This window comes from Podarcis bocagei (genome assembly GCF_964188305.1).
Source record: "Podarcis bocagei genome assembly, chromosome: 13".
In the NCBI taxonomy this organism is placed as follows: domain Eukaryota; kingdom Metazoa; phylum Chordata; class Lepidosauria; order Squamata; family Lacertidae; genus Podarcis; species Podarcis bocagei.
Window position 1 is genome coordinate 1,702,241 of NC_138138.1, and position 13,021 is coordinate 1,715,261.

The 13,021-nt window shown below is 46.4% G+C and overlaps 1 long non-coding RNA gene across 1 annotated transcript; it reads left to right on the forward strand.

The window, feature by feature from the left end:
• The first annotated feature begins 4,972 nt into the window (after nucleotides 1–4,972).
• Nucleotides 4,973–8,967, forward strand: LOC308572500. The gene is made up of 2 exons (XR_014001775.1): nucleotides 4,973–5,054; nucleotides 7,028–8,967. It is a non-coding gene; the product is annotated as an uncharacterized lncRNA (long non-coding RNA).
• Nucleotides 8,968–13,021: the final 4,054 nt, after the last annotated feature.

Genomic DNA, 13,021 nt, shown 5'->3' on the forward strand with positions numbered 1-13,021 from the left:
GTAACTGGCTGACTGACCGAACCCAAAGGGTGCTCATCAATGGTTCCTCTTCATCCTGGAGAAGAGTGACTAGTGGGGTGCCACAGGGTTCTGTCTTGGGCCCGGTCTTATTTAACATCTTTATCAACGACTTGGATGATGGACTCAAGGGCATCCTGATCAAATTTGCAGATGACACCAAACTGGGAGGGGTGGCTAACACCCCAGAGGACAGGATCACACTTCAAAACGACCTTGACAGATTAGAGGACTGGGCAAAAACAAACAAAATGAATTTTAACAGGGAGAAATGTAAAGTATTGCACTTGGGCAAAAAAAATGAGAGGCACAAATACAAGATGGGTGACACCTGGCTTGAGAGCAGTACATGTGAAAAGGATCTAGGAGTCTTGGTTGACCACAAACTTGACATGAGCCAACAGTGTGACGCGGCAGCTAAAAAAGCCAATGCAATTCTGGGCTGCATCAATAGGAGTATAGCATCTAGATCAAGGGAAGTAATAGTGCCACTGTATTCTGCTCTGGTCAGACCACACCTGGAGTACTGTGTCCAGTTCTGGGCACCACAATTCAAGAAGGACACTGACAAACTGGAACGTGTCCAGAGGAGGGCAACCAAAATGGTCAAAGGCCTGGAAACGATGCCTTATGAGGAACGGCTAAGGGAGCTGGGCATGTTTAGCCTGGAGAAGAGGAGGTTAAGGGGTGATATGATAGCCATGTTCAAATATATAAAAGGATGTCACATAGAGGAGGGAGAAAGGTTGTTTTCTGCTGCTCCAGAGAAGCGGACACGGAGCAATGGATCCAAACTACAAGAAAGAAGATTCCACCTAAACATTAGGAAGAACTTCCTGACAGTAAGAGCTGTTCGACAGTGGAATTTGCTGCCAAGGAGTGTGGTGGAGTCTCCTACTTTGGAGGTCTTTAAGCAGAGGCTTGACAACCATATGTCAGGAGTGCTCTGATGGTGTTTCCTGCTTGGCAGGGGGTTGGACTTGATGGCCCTTGTGGTCTCTTCCAACTCTATGATTCTATGATTCTATGATTCTATGATTCTATGATTTTAACCTTATCTTACCATAAAAGGCCCTAAAACTTAAAATTTAAATCTTATTTATACCAAATTCTCTTAACCATGACATATTCTTACATAATTCTTTTTAACATTTCTGCTAAAGCTAAATAATTTCATTCCAACATTTTTCTAATACTCTTTACTTTTACAAGATTTTCCTAAATAAATTATTTAAAACTTTCTTCCAATCTTCATCCAACGTCTCTTTCTCCTGGTCTCGGGTTTTGTCAGTCCTTTCTATCCCATCCATCTAGTCCATCAACCTGGTAACCTTATATCCGAGGCCCTTGGATCTCTTCCATGTCCCATCCGCAGATCTTCTTCATATTTATACCTGTGCTTTACTTTGTCTTCTGTTCCTTTCACTCAGGGAGACTCCAGCTTGACAATGTTTTTGTCCCTTCTCGACAGATCAGCCCCTTTTCCAAAGTCAACACTGAACTCCATGTGGTATTTAAAAGCATGTTTCAAAGTCCCTCCCAAGTTAAGGGCCCGCACAACTCCGAACGCCTCCCGGCCCAAAGCCAGACTTGAAAGGTCAAAACATCCCTGCATAGGGGGGTCTATCCAGCCCCCCATCTCCAAACCAAACAGAACTGTCTCTCCAAATCTGGCTTTCTCCAGGTTCATTCGTCAAGTCCAACAACTCATGTTCCTGCTGGGCCACAGTTCCCTCCATCTCTGCCTCACTAGGTCCAGCAACAACCTCCTCCCTCATCTGATCTGTCAAAGCACACTCCTGAGTTAATTCCTGAGTGGGTTCTATATAAGTGCCCACTGCCTGTCCAAACTTTTCGATCCCAACAGTCATCAAATCCATCTTCTCATGTAACTGTTCCAATAAAGCACTTGTCTTACAAAAGGCCAACACCAGAGCCTCCGAGTACATTGTTGTTGAAGGTCAGAGTCTGTTCCCACGATCTTAATCTATTGCAGCTGCAAAGCTCCCCAGTTCAAATTTAATAACAGTTTCACAAGCTCCCTCTAGGGGGAAAAGCTTCTATTTGTATCCATCTCTCTCTCTCTCTTTTTAAAACAAATCTAACAACAAAGTTTCCTTTTTCAGATATTTTGTCAATATTTTCTTCCTTTTAGATGCGATGGGGAACAATGGAATCAATATGTTTCTCTTCTTTTAACTATCTGTCAAAGACGTTTGTCTGTAGTCAATGAACTTCCCGAAGACGTCTGTCCTGACACCCTGCTCCCAGGTTCAGGACGGTGGAGAATTGCTTTTCTTTGCTTGTCTTCTGCAAGTTTAATCAGTCCAGAAAAAGTTCCCCCCTCTTCTCCTGCTTCCAAGGGGGGTTCAGTAATTTTAAATGATGAAAATTGATCCTTTACGAACGATTTTCTAAGCTCTAGCTTGCCGTGTCTTTGCTTCAATCTATTTACAAAAAGCGGAAGGCAGACTTCCTGTTTAGACCTTCCCGCTTCAGTGCCAAATTAAAAGAAATTTCTTATTCTAATTTTCCGTTCTACTCACGGACTAGGCTGTCTTACCCGGAGGGCAGTGCCAGATTTACGTATAAGCTAAACAAACTTTGACTTAGGGCCCCACTCTCTCCCAAAAAAATTTAAAGGAAAAAACAACTGGATGTACATTTTCAAAATATAAGATTAAAAACAAATAAAATAAAACTTACATACAGCAACAGTTTTTGTGTTGTGTAGGCTCCTATGACGTAAGTAATGGGCCCTGCCTGCTATATATAGGGCCCCATTACCTACAGTAACTTAGGGCCTCATCAAACCTAAATCCAGCCCTGCCGGAGGGCCACATTTGTCCTTGGCTAACCCTCTGGGGGGGACGCGGGTGGCGCTGTGGGTTAAACCACTTGCTGATCAGAAGGTCGGCAGTTCGAATCCCCGCGACAGGGTGAGCTCCCGTTGTTCGGTCCCTGCTCCTGCCAACCTCGCAGTTCGAAAGCACGTCAATTGCAAGTAGATAAATAGGTACCGCTCCAGCGGGAAGGTAAACGGCGTTTCCGTGCGCTGCTCTGGTTCACCAGAAGCGGCTTAGTCATGCTGGCCACATGACCCAGCAGCTGTACGCCAGCTCCCTTGGCCAATAAAGCGAGATGAGCGCCGCAGCCCCAGAGTCGGTCACGACTGGACCTAATGGTCAGGGGTCCCTTTACCTTAACCCTCTGGGGGCCACACTCCAGCAGTGGGTGTGGCCAAAACTGGGTGCAGCCAACACACCCCTCTCATATGCACACCAACACAGACCTCCTCTCCGCTCATGATCTCCACTCATCCAGTGATTGATCTGCTGACTGGGGAGAGGGTGGTGTGCCTCACAACCAGGATGCACGGCTCCCGCACCCTAGTCCTAGGGCTAAGTATTTTCTTGTTGCAGACAATACCAGAATCCGTGGAGTGGGGAGTGGCAGAAAAATGTGTTTAGGAAGTTTGCAGCCCTGTTTTAAAGGAACAGGAGCCTCTGTTGTGTAATTTTCCACGAGGCTATCTCCTCTAGACCCAATTCTAGGCTGTCAAATCATTTCCACCACATATTCCTGACTTGGATCATCTTCAAAGGCTCTTGCTGCTTTCTCCCTGATAAAGAGCTCTGCCTTACTTTCTTTTGACTTGGGGAAAATAAGCTGTTCTTAGAGTGGAGAGAATCACCCTTAATTAGATCTCTGTCTACAGGTTCAGGTATCAGAAAATACAGTACTGTAATCAAAAGTTGGCAACCCTACATTTGTTCTATGATAAATGTATTTCAAATATCTGGATGTCACCAGTGTCCTTTGACTTGGAGACCATCTTATTTTATTGTACGCAGCTGGAAGCACTGTGGATTTTAATTCTCTTGTATTTAATACCCTCTTGTATCCCCCAATTTACCAATTTATTTGTTTTGGGGAGGTGACGTGAGGAAGGGGTTACTCTGAGAATGTATTTGCACTGTGGTTCCTTTCAGAGAGATGCTGGGTCACAACTGTGTCCTGTGAAGTCCACAAAACATTTATGCCGTGGTAATAAATTTGTTAGCCTTTGAGGTGCCACAAGACTGTCGTTTTTGCTGTAAGGGACTGGTGTGGCTACTAGCCCTCTGGAAATGGAAATGGCTGGGTGCCAACTCCATTCAGAAAGTGCTGTCGGAAAAGAAAGGAAACTTTTGCAAAATGCACAGACTTGTAGACTATCTGGTTATAAACAAAAACAGCTAGGAAATGAGTGAGATTTAAACCTATGAAAATCAGAATTCTTCAAAGCTGGGGACTGTTTCGTTCTCGTTTTATTTCTAGGAAAGATCTGTAGCTTGCTGCCTTTTCCAAGGCAAGGAGGTAACGGGTGAAACGAGATAACATTGATTAAAATGCAATAAAAAGAGCAGGAGATTAAAAGCCGCATTGACTGACCCATGGTTTTGAAGCCTGCTTAGGTTATTTGCATTTAGGCTACAGTCCTATGCACACTTGGGAGTAACTCCCATTGAATTCAGTGGGTTTCCTTCCGAGCAGGGACGCCGGGAATCGCGCGGTCCAGTTTCCACTTTCCTCCCTCCTTGTGCCCGGACGCCTCTCCAGCGGCATCCGAGAATGGAGACTACCACTCCCAGCATGCAATGCTAGGGAGGGGAGCTGGAGGGGACCCCGGGGGCCTAAAGACCACGTGTCCACGCGCAACCTTTCGTTGGGCCGCTTGGCAGCCCCCTCCCTGCGCTGGGCAGAGCAGAGCGTGGCATTGCGGGGCCCGCCGGCCAGGCTGCCGTTCGAAGCACCTTGGGCTAAGACGTGCTGGCAACTTGGCCGCATCCACACGTGCAGAAGACACGTGCAGGAGCTCCGGGGATTTGGCGGGCGGGGCTGCTCTGCGGCTTGGCCCCGAGGAGGGCGAAGGAAGGGCCGGGCGAGGATGGGCTGGCGGGCGGCGGGGCTGCTGCTGCTGCTGCGGGACCAGGCCGAGGCGGCCCCGCCAGGGAACAGCCGGCCCTACGCCGTGCTCCAGACGCAGAACCTGGGTGAGGAGGCCGGACGCCTGGGTCCCCGAGGGAGAGAGGGCACCCTCCTCGGACGCCTGGGTCCCACGGCCCTGCACCCGCCTTCCACCCCCCAGTCCTCCGCCTCCCTCGCCTGTCCCAAGCCCATCACTCCGCGCCCGCCGCTTGCAGGTTCGCCCCCCCCCCCGGAAAGGGAGCCCCGGAACTTGGGGGGGGGGCTTTGGCTCCCTCCCCACTTCCACCCCTGTGATTCCTGGCTCAGTTCTCCTTGCAGGGCCAAAGACCTTCTCTAGCCAAGGGCTGGCAGGATGAACTGGTTTGCCCCTAGCAGCCGGGGCCAGGGAAGGAGGAGGTAGCCCCTGCCTGGGGTAGACTAGATGGCCTCTGGGACACCCTGCCTGTGCTGCGGGGGGGGGTGTGTGTGTGAAAAGCCATGGACAGACTCTGTGGACCCTGCATGTCTTTTTTTTAATACCAGAGGAGCCTGCTGGATCAGGCCAGTGACCCATCCAGTCCAGCGTCCTGTTCTCACAGGGGGAAAGTGGCAAGAGCCCTTTTCTCTCCTCCTGGCAACTGGCATTCAGAGGCCTTGGTGCCTCCTGGGCTGGCTCTCAGCATTGAGCTTCCTTTCTTGAATTGTTTTGCCTCCCAGGCCAATTGTGTGACTTAAATGTGCTGAGATTTACACCTCACTGTCAGAAAGTTGCATCAGTAATAAGTTGTACTATTCCTCCTATCCTGTGAAGAAGACTTCCAAATGTGTTCCTCGTTATGCTTCTGAGAATCCCCACAATCAGGTTGCTGGTCATTTGGCTGTTTCTTTTCCCAGCCAAGCTGGGGCTCCCAGCACTTTCTCCTCACCCTGCCAGGCAGTTCCTGGCCCAGCTGCATTTGCTTGCAGCCAGGATGGGGCCAGCAAGGATTGCAGACTGGAATTTCCCCATTGACAGCCCCTGGCAGAGTCCAACAGAATCTGGAGGGCTACAGGTTTCCTGTTTCTGCTCTAGCAGATGCTCAGTAGGAGCTCTGGTTCTTGTTGTGCCCAAGGATGAGAGCAAGAGGCCAAGGAATTCTGAAAATGGGAGGAATTGGTAGCGAGGGTTGGAAGGCACTGTGAGTGATTGGCCTTTGAGGGCTCCTAGGTGCTGTGGTCTACTCTAAACCACAGAGCCTAGGGCTTGCCGATCAGAAGGTTGACGGTTTGAATCCCCACGACGGGGTGAGCTCCCGTTGCTCGGTCCCTGCTCCTGCCAACCTAGCAGTTCGAAAGCACATCAAAGTGCAAGTAGATAAATAGGTACAGTGGTGCCTCGCAAGACGAAAAGAATCCGTTCTGTGATTCTCTTGGTCTAGCGGTTTTTTCATCTTGCGAAGCAAGCCCGTTGACGGATTAGCGCTATTAGCGGCTTTTAGCGGCTTATCTGCTGATCGGATCAGCTGATAAGCGGCTTAGCAGCTTAGAAAAAGGGGGGGAGGATAAAAAAATCAGCAGGAACTCGCAAGACATTGTCGTCTTGCGAAGCAAGCCCATAGGAAATTCGTTTTGCGAAGCACCTCCAAAACGGAAAACTCTTTTGTCTAGCGAGTTTTCCGTCTTGCGAGGGCACCACTGTACCGCTCCGGCGGGAAGGTAAACAGCGTTTCAATGCGCTGCTCTGGTTCGCCAGAAGCAGCTTAGTCATGCTGGCCACATGACCCGGAAGCTGTACGCTGGCTCCCTTGGCCAATAAAGCGAGATGAGCGCCGCAACCCCAGAGTCATCTGCGACTGGACTTAACGGTCAGGGGTCCCTTTACCTTTAGGGAGCTTCACGGTCGAGTGGAGATTTGAACCCTGGTTTCTCCCAAGTCCTATTCCCAGCCTGTAACTGCACCCTGTGTCTCCCAGCTCCTGCTCTTGAAGAGAGAGCAGCGTGCCCTGTAGACAGAATCAGTCCCTGGCTGCCCTCCTCCATGCCTTATCAGCCAGGCTCTCGCTCTTCCTTTCTCTTGTAGTTCTGATGGGAAGTGTCTTTGGCATCCTGCTCGTCGCCATGATCCTGCTGTCTGTGTGTGTGTACAAGCCCATTCGCCGGCGGTAGCCCAGGAGCAGCATCTTCAGGAGGGCTGGAGGCTGGTAGCTGGTAGCTGGAGGGGAGACCCAGCTCCCAACACCAACGTGGGCCATGTGCTCTGATATACACTTCATCTTCATGCCCGACCAGCTTCTGGGCACGCTGAAGGGGGCTGTGCTTCCTTCCATCTTCCATGTAAAAGTTGTTTTGCTCTTGGTCTGATTGCTCCAGTTGCTGTTCCGTGTGTGTGTGTGTGTGTTTGCATGCATTTGTGCCACAGGGATTTGTGACTTAACAGAGCATTAAAAAAACCACCCTGGTTGTTTTCAGTTGGGCACTCCTGGACTTTCAAAAATGCAGAGCATATTTTGAACTGGGAAAGAAAGGCAGCATTTTATGAAAATTGTTTCTTTGTGTGTATGAACCAGAGGCTCCCACCACCCCAAACTGTTGTCTGTAATATTCTTGCTGACAAAACATTGTGAACTCCTCCCCACTATTTCTATTTTCCATCACTATTTGCACTTCTTCAGGTGTGTGGGAAGACTGCATCTCTCAGATGCACTTGAAACATGTTAGTTGCACTGTGGGGCATTGAAGTCACTCTCTACTTTGTTGAGGGAGCTTCTCAAACAGGGATGGGGAACCTAGCCCAGCCAGCAGGACCAATGATTGGGGAGGCTAGGAATTGTAGCCCAATAACATCTGGAGAAGGACTGATTCCCCACCCCAGTCCCTTTCTGGTTGGCCAGCACAGAGGGCTCGTCTTGTATCATTTTGCAGAAAGGTTCTACTTACCAATAACACAACTTAATCCATTCTAGTTTGAGTGATCCATTAGTCATTACAGGGGTCTTCAGAAGCTGTCACTGTCCTAAGCCTCTGGGAAGAGGTCTAGCTTAGTCACATGGTATTTGCTTATGCATGCAAAAGGTCCCAGCCAGGTGCAAACCCCACCTCCTCAGGTAGGGCTGGGAATTGCCCCCTGCCAGAAACCCTGGGAGCCTCTGCCAGTCAGTGCAGACAGTCCAGAACTAGATGGACCGTTGGGCCATGGCATAAAGGCAGCTTCCTGGGCTTCCAGGTTTCAATCTGTTAGCATCACTTCTCTGCATCAGAAAACACAGAGCTTAAATCTGTAAAGCTTAAGCTTAAACTGGTAAATCACCCATCTCCTACAACCCTTCTGAGAAAACCTCCACCCCACCCTCCCACTATATAGAAGGGTCTGGTGACTTCTGTTTCAGTGTATCTGAAGAAGTGTGCATGCACACGAAAGCTTATACCAAGAACAAACTTAGTTGTTCTCTAAGGTGCTACTGGACAATTTTTTAATTTTTTTATATATTTTGACTGCATCAAACCAACACAGCTACCTACCTGAACTAAGCTAGTAGCAAATTAAACTTCAGCAAGACCCATTTAAGTTGTTTTGGAGTACAAATAAGGAGCAGCAAACAGGCTAGGTCCCAAAATTATCTGGCCTGTTTTTAGGAAACAGGCTCTATAGGGTAGCAAGCAAAGGCTTCAGTTTTCATGGAGTTGTAGTGCTGGAAGTCTAATTTCCTGAAATGCAGGAATCACAGTTAAAGAAGCACTGGCAGTTGGCCATCCAACCTCTGCTTAAAATCATCTAAAGAAGGAGAGTCTACCACCTTCCGGGAGTCTGTTCCACTGCCAAACATCTTTTACCACCAGAAAGTTCTTCCTGTTTTCTTCTGCCACATGATGGGACTGGTGTGACTTAAAAGAAAGAGAATTGTGAAATCTTAAGAGTAGTGATGTGAGGTGAGAATATTCTCCACAAACTGTAAACTAATGTAAGAACCAGTTTTACAACCCACATTAAAATTTGTAAATAAATAGTAAGTCAAGCTGTGATGTTGCCAGTGTACATAATGAATAATGATTTTTTTTGATCCAGTTACATTGTGTCATTCACCATTGGCAGTTCTGAAATGTGAGCTACAGAAACATTAAATTTTTTTAGTTTAAAAATAACTAATTTAATTGGATGAACATAGGGGCGTGATTGTATGTCCCTCTCCAGTCATGCCTGTGTACATAAGTGTGTGTGTCTTTTTGGTAGTACAAATCTTGTTGCAAAAGGGAGGTCATGGTGCTAAGATCCCTGTATTTCAGTGGGTTGGACTGGATGACCCCAGGGTCCCTTCCAACCATACAAATCGATGGCTATGTGGAAGAGTAGTTCAGTGGTGGATTGTATGTTGTGTGTAATGTGAAGGTGCTAGAGGTAATTAGAAGGAAGGATAAGGAATGTGTCTGCAAGCATTGGAGAGTGAAGTTAGGGTTGGGTGGGGTGATGGGCTAAAATTCAGCTGAGCTTTGCTCTTTGGTATAGAAAGATGGAGGGATTGGTTTTCAGAGTTTGGAATAGTTTTAAGAAGTGGGAGGTGAAAGTGGTGATGTTTTGAAGCAGAGCTGGTGATACCAAGCATTTGAGTGCGTATCTAGGGGTTTTCACCATTTTAACTGTTATTTAAATCAGACTTCAAATATGCTAGAGTCCAGCCAAAGTTTAAAGCACGTAAGGTAAAGGTAAAGGGATCCCTGACCATTAGGTCCAGTCATGACCGACTCTGGGGTTGCGGCGCTCATCTTGCTTTATTGGTCGAGGGAGCCGGCGTACAGCTTCCGGGTCATGTGGCCAGCATGACTAAGCCAGAGAAGAGGAGGTTAAGGGGTGATATGATAGCCATGTTCAAATATATAAAAGGATGTCATATAGAGGAGGGAGAAATGTTGTTTTCTGCTGCTCCAGAGAAGTGGACACGGAGCAATGGATCCAAACTACAAGAAAGAAGATTCCACCTAAACATTAGGAAGAACTTCCTGACAGTAAGAGCTGTTCGACAGTGGAATTTGCTGCCAAGGAGTGTGGTGGAGTCTCCTACTTTGGAGGTCTTTAAGCAGAGGCTTGACAACCATATGTCAGGAGTGCTCTGATGGTGTTTCCTGCTTGGCAGGGGGTTGGACTCGATGGCCCTTGTGGTCTCTTCCAACTCTATGATTCTATGATCATTTATAGGCTGCCCATCTGACTAGGTTGCCCCAGCCACTCTGAGTAGCTTTTTCATTCATGGTGTAAAATGCTGGCACATGCATCTGTGCATGATAACTCACAGTAGAAGTTATCCTACTGTCTGGAGAAAATGGAGCAAGCAAAGTAGCCTTTCATTCAGTGCATAATGTGTAGTAAGAGAGGCTTGTATCTCACTGGGATCCCGTTGGGGAGCAAGAGCACTTTCCTGAGGAATTTGTTTTGCACTATTTCTAAGGCTTTGTTAGCCTTTGGGTCCATGCCCCATATCGCTATTCCATAGAGCATCTGGGAAACCACTTCGCTGGCAAAGATTTTCAACACAGGTTCTAGTAACTGGCCACCCACCGTAAAATAGAATTTCATTAATGCCCCCACAAGCTTTCTGCGCTTTGAGTTTCGTAGCCTCAACGTGCCCCTTCCATGACAGCATCTCAGTGAAGAGAACTCCCAGATATCTGAAGGAGCATGTTTGCTCCAGATTCTGCTGATCCATTTTCCATTTGGATCTGGGACTACGCTTCCCAAAGACCATAATTTTGGTCTTGGAGTAATCATTATCATTATATGATAATATATTTCAGTATGTCAATCTCTGGTAAATGGCACCTTGTACCTTTGAATAGCACTGCAAAAACCAGTTACTGGCACTAAATAAAAATATAGAAGCGTCAACTGTTTAAATCAAGGCCACCTCACATGCTGTTAAACATAATTGTATAGACCTAGGTACTTTAAGTGTAAAGTATTAAAGCTACTTTCTGTAAAAATAAATAAATCACTGTGTGGCCATGGGTATAGAATTGCTAAGAATAAGGTCACACCAAAATAGAAAAAAAGGCTATTACATATAGTTGAAATACATACGAAAATTTGCAGGTTAGATTAAAATCTGGGAACCTTTTTTCTATTGTTGATAGCTGTTAATGGTTCTGTACTTAACTATTGTTAAGTTTCTTCGTAAGTAGCCCCTGGGGCAAAGATTTAGGGCAACTTACATTTTTACACAAAGCCCACAAAGGGGTAGTTCTCACTGCAGTTTCCTCAATGGCTCCCAATTTTACCTAAAGAAATTTGAATAAAGTTCCATGTGCAGGGCATAGCTTTGTCACCTCTTGGTTTAAACCTCCTTTTTCTTTTCTTTTCAGCTAACATAGCCTCTGTACATGCACAGGGTTCATGATTCATGACAACCATATGTCAGGAGTGCTCTGATGGTGTTTCCTGCTTGGCAGGGGGTTGGACTCGATGGCCCTTGTGGTCTCTTCCAACTCTATGATTCTATGATTCAGCAATCTATTATACCATTTAAAGTGTTACATCCCCTGGCTAAATTACCATTGGAATAAAGCCATGATTGGCTTTTCTTACTAGGGACTCAAGGAAGGGGTAGATGTAAGAGACCAAATTCCCAAGGGCCGAAAACTTGTTTAGTCAGTTTAAAATCCATTTTCCCAGTTTGATGTCCTAAGACATTTCTGATACATATGCTTTCCTGTTTCTTGCTGCTTAGGAAGCAGGCTTATAAATCTTAAACTTTACACAGATCAGAATTTCACCATTCAGACAACCCAACAACTCAACTTTTCCACCGAAAGCCAGTAATAAAAGTTAGAATCAAGTAGTCAAGCCTCTGCTTAAAGACCTCCAAAGAAGGAGACTCCACCACACTCCTTGGCAGCAAATTCCACTGTCGGACATCATGATGATGATGATGATGATGATGTGAAGAGTAGGGAACACCTGTTGATGTACTGGCTTCTCCATACATCACAAGGGAGTAGATTGAACTGTGCACACAGTTGTGTATGTGGGCAAGGTCCCTTTAACCAGAGAAACTGGTAAGGCTGCAAGTGCGAACTCCCCCTGTCTGTCCTAGCAAATGCACAAAACAGCATTAACGGAGAACAGCAGTCATGATCCAGCTTCCATGCTGAGCATGCAGAGTCACACACTCTGCCATGGAGACACATCCAAACCTTTGGACTTTCCTTTGCAAGCAAAGTGCAGATCTGCCTTAGCACAACCATTTCTTCAAGGAGTCAAGAGGTTGGAAGATGCAATGGAATAAGCTAGTTGAGGGTGTTCACACTGAAAAAAAATGCACACTTAAGTTTTTGTTGGTGCAGATGTGGTTTCGTTTTTTGTTTTACATACAAACTTGATTTTTCTGGTGTATATATTTTATACTTAACAAAGGGTTAATTTTGCCACTGTATTTATTTTTGTTTAACTGATTTGAACCTAAATGTCACTTTCAAAATGAGAATTCTGCCTCCGTCTCTTTCCCTTCATTGTGACTATGAGCCTGCAGCTGTAGTTCAGGTACTTCTGAGCTGGAAATGTAACTTCAATTGCTTCACTGTGCAGTAAAAAAAATTGTGGCTTCACACAACAAATTCCTGACTATTGTGGTTCACATATTTTCTAGACTGATTGTGATGTAAAGGGCTTGGCCTTTTGCAATCCTTGCATCTTTCAAGGCAGTCACTGCTGTTTCTATTAATTGGGCAGCACAGGATCATAGCTGAGAGATAATGAGGTTCTGTCAGCCATGATATTGCCCAAATATTTTCAAGCATCCCTGCATGATCCCCAAAATGGAACATATTATGTAGCTAATAAGATGCTATTCAGATTATGCTGTATTAAAGCAGCCTGCTCAAGACATTTCTTTATGAAAGCTGCTTTGCAAGGGCTTATTAATGCATTATATTACAAGCACATGCAAACAAAGTGCTGAATGTGAAAGTGGCTTGTCTCTCTAGACCCAACTAAGTGCCACACTGCATCAAAAGAGCGAAGGATCCACTGACTTGCTAAATGTCACAGAATGTCTACACCGCTTAAGGTGCCTCTGTTCTGGAGGGCCAG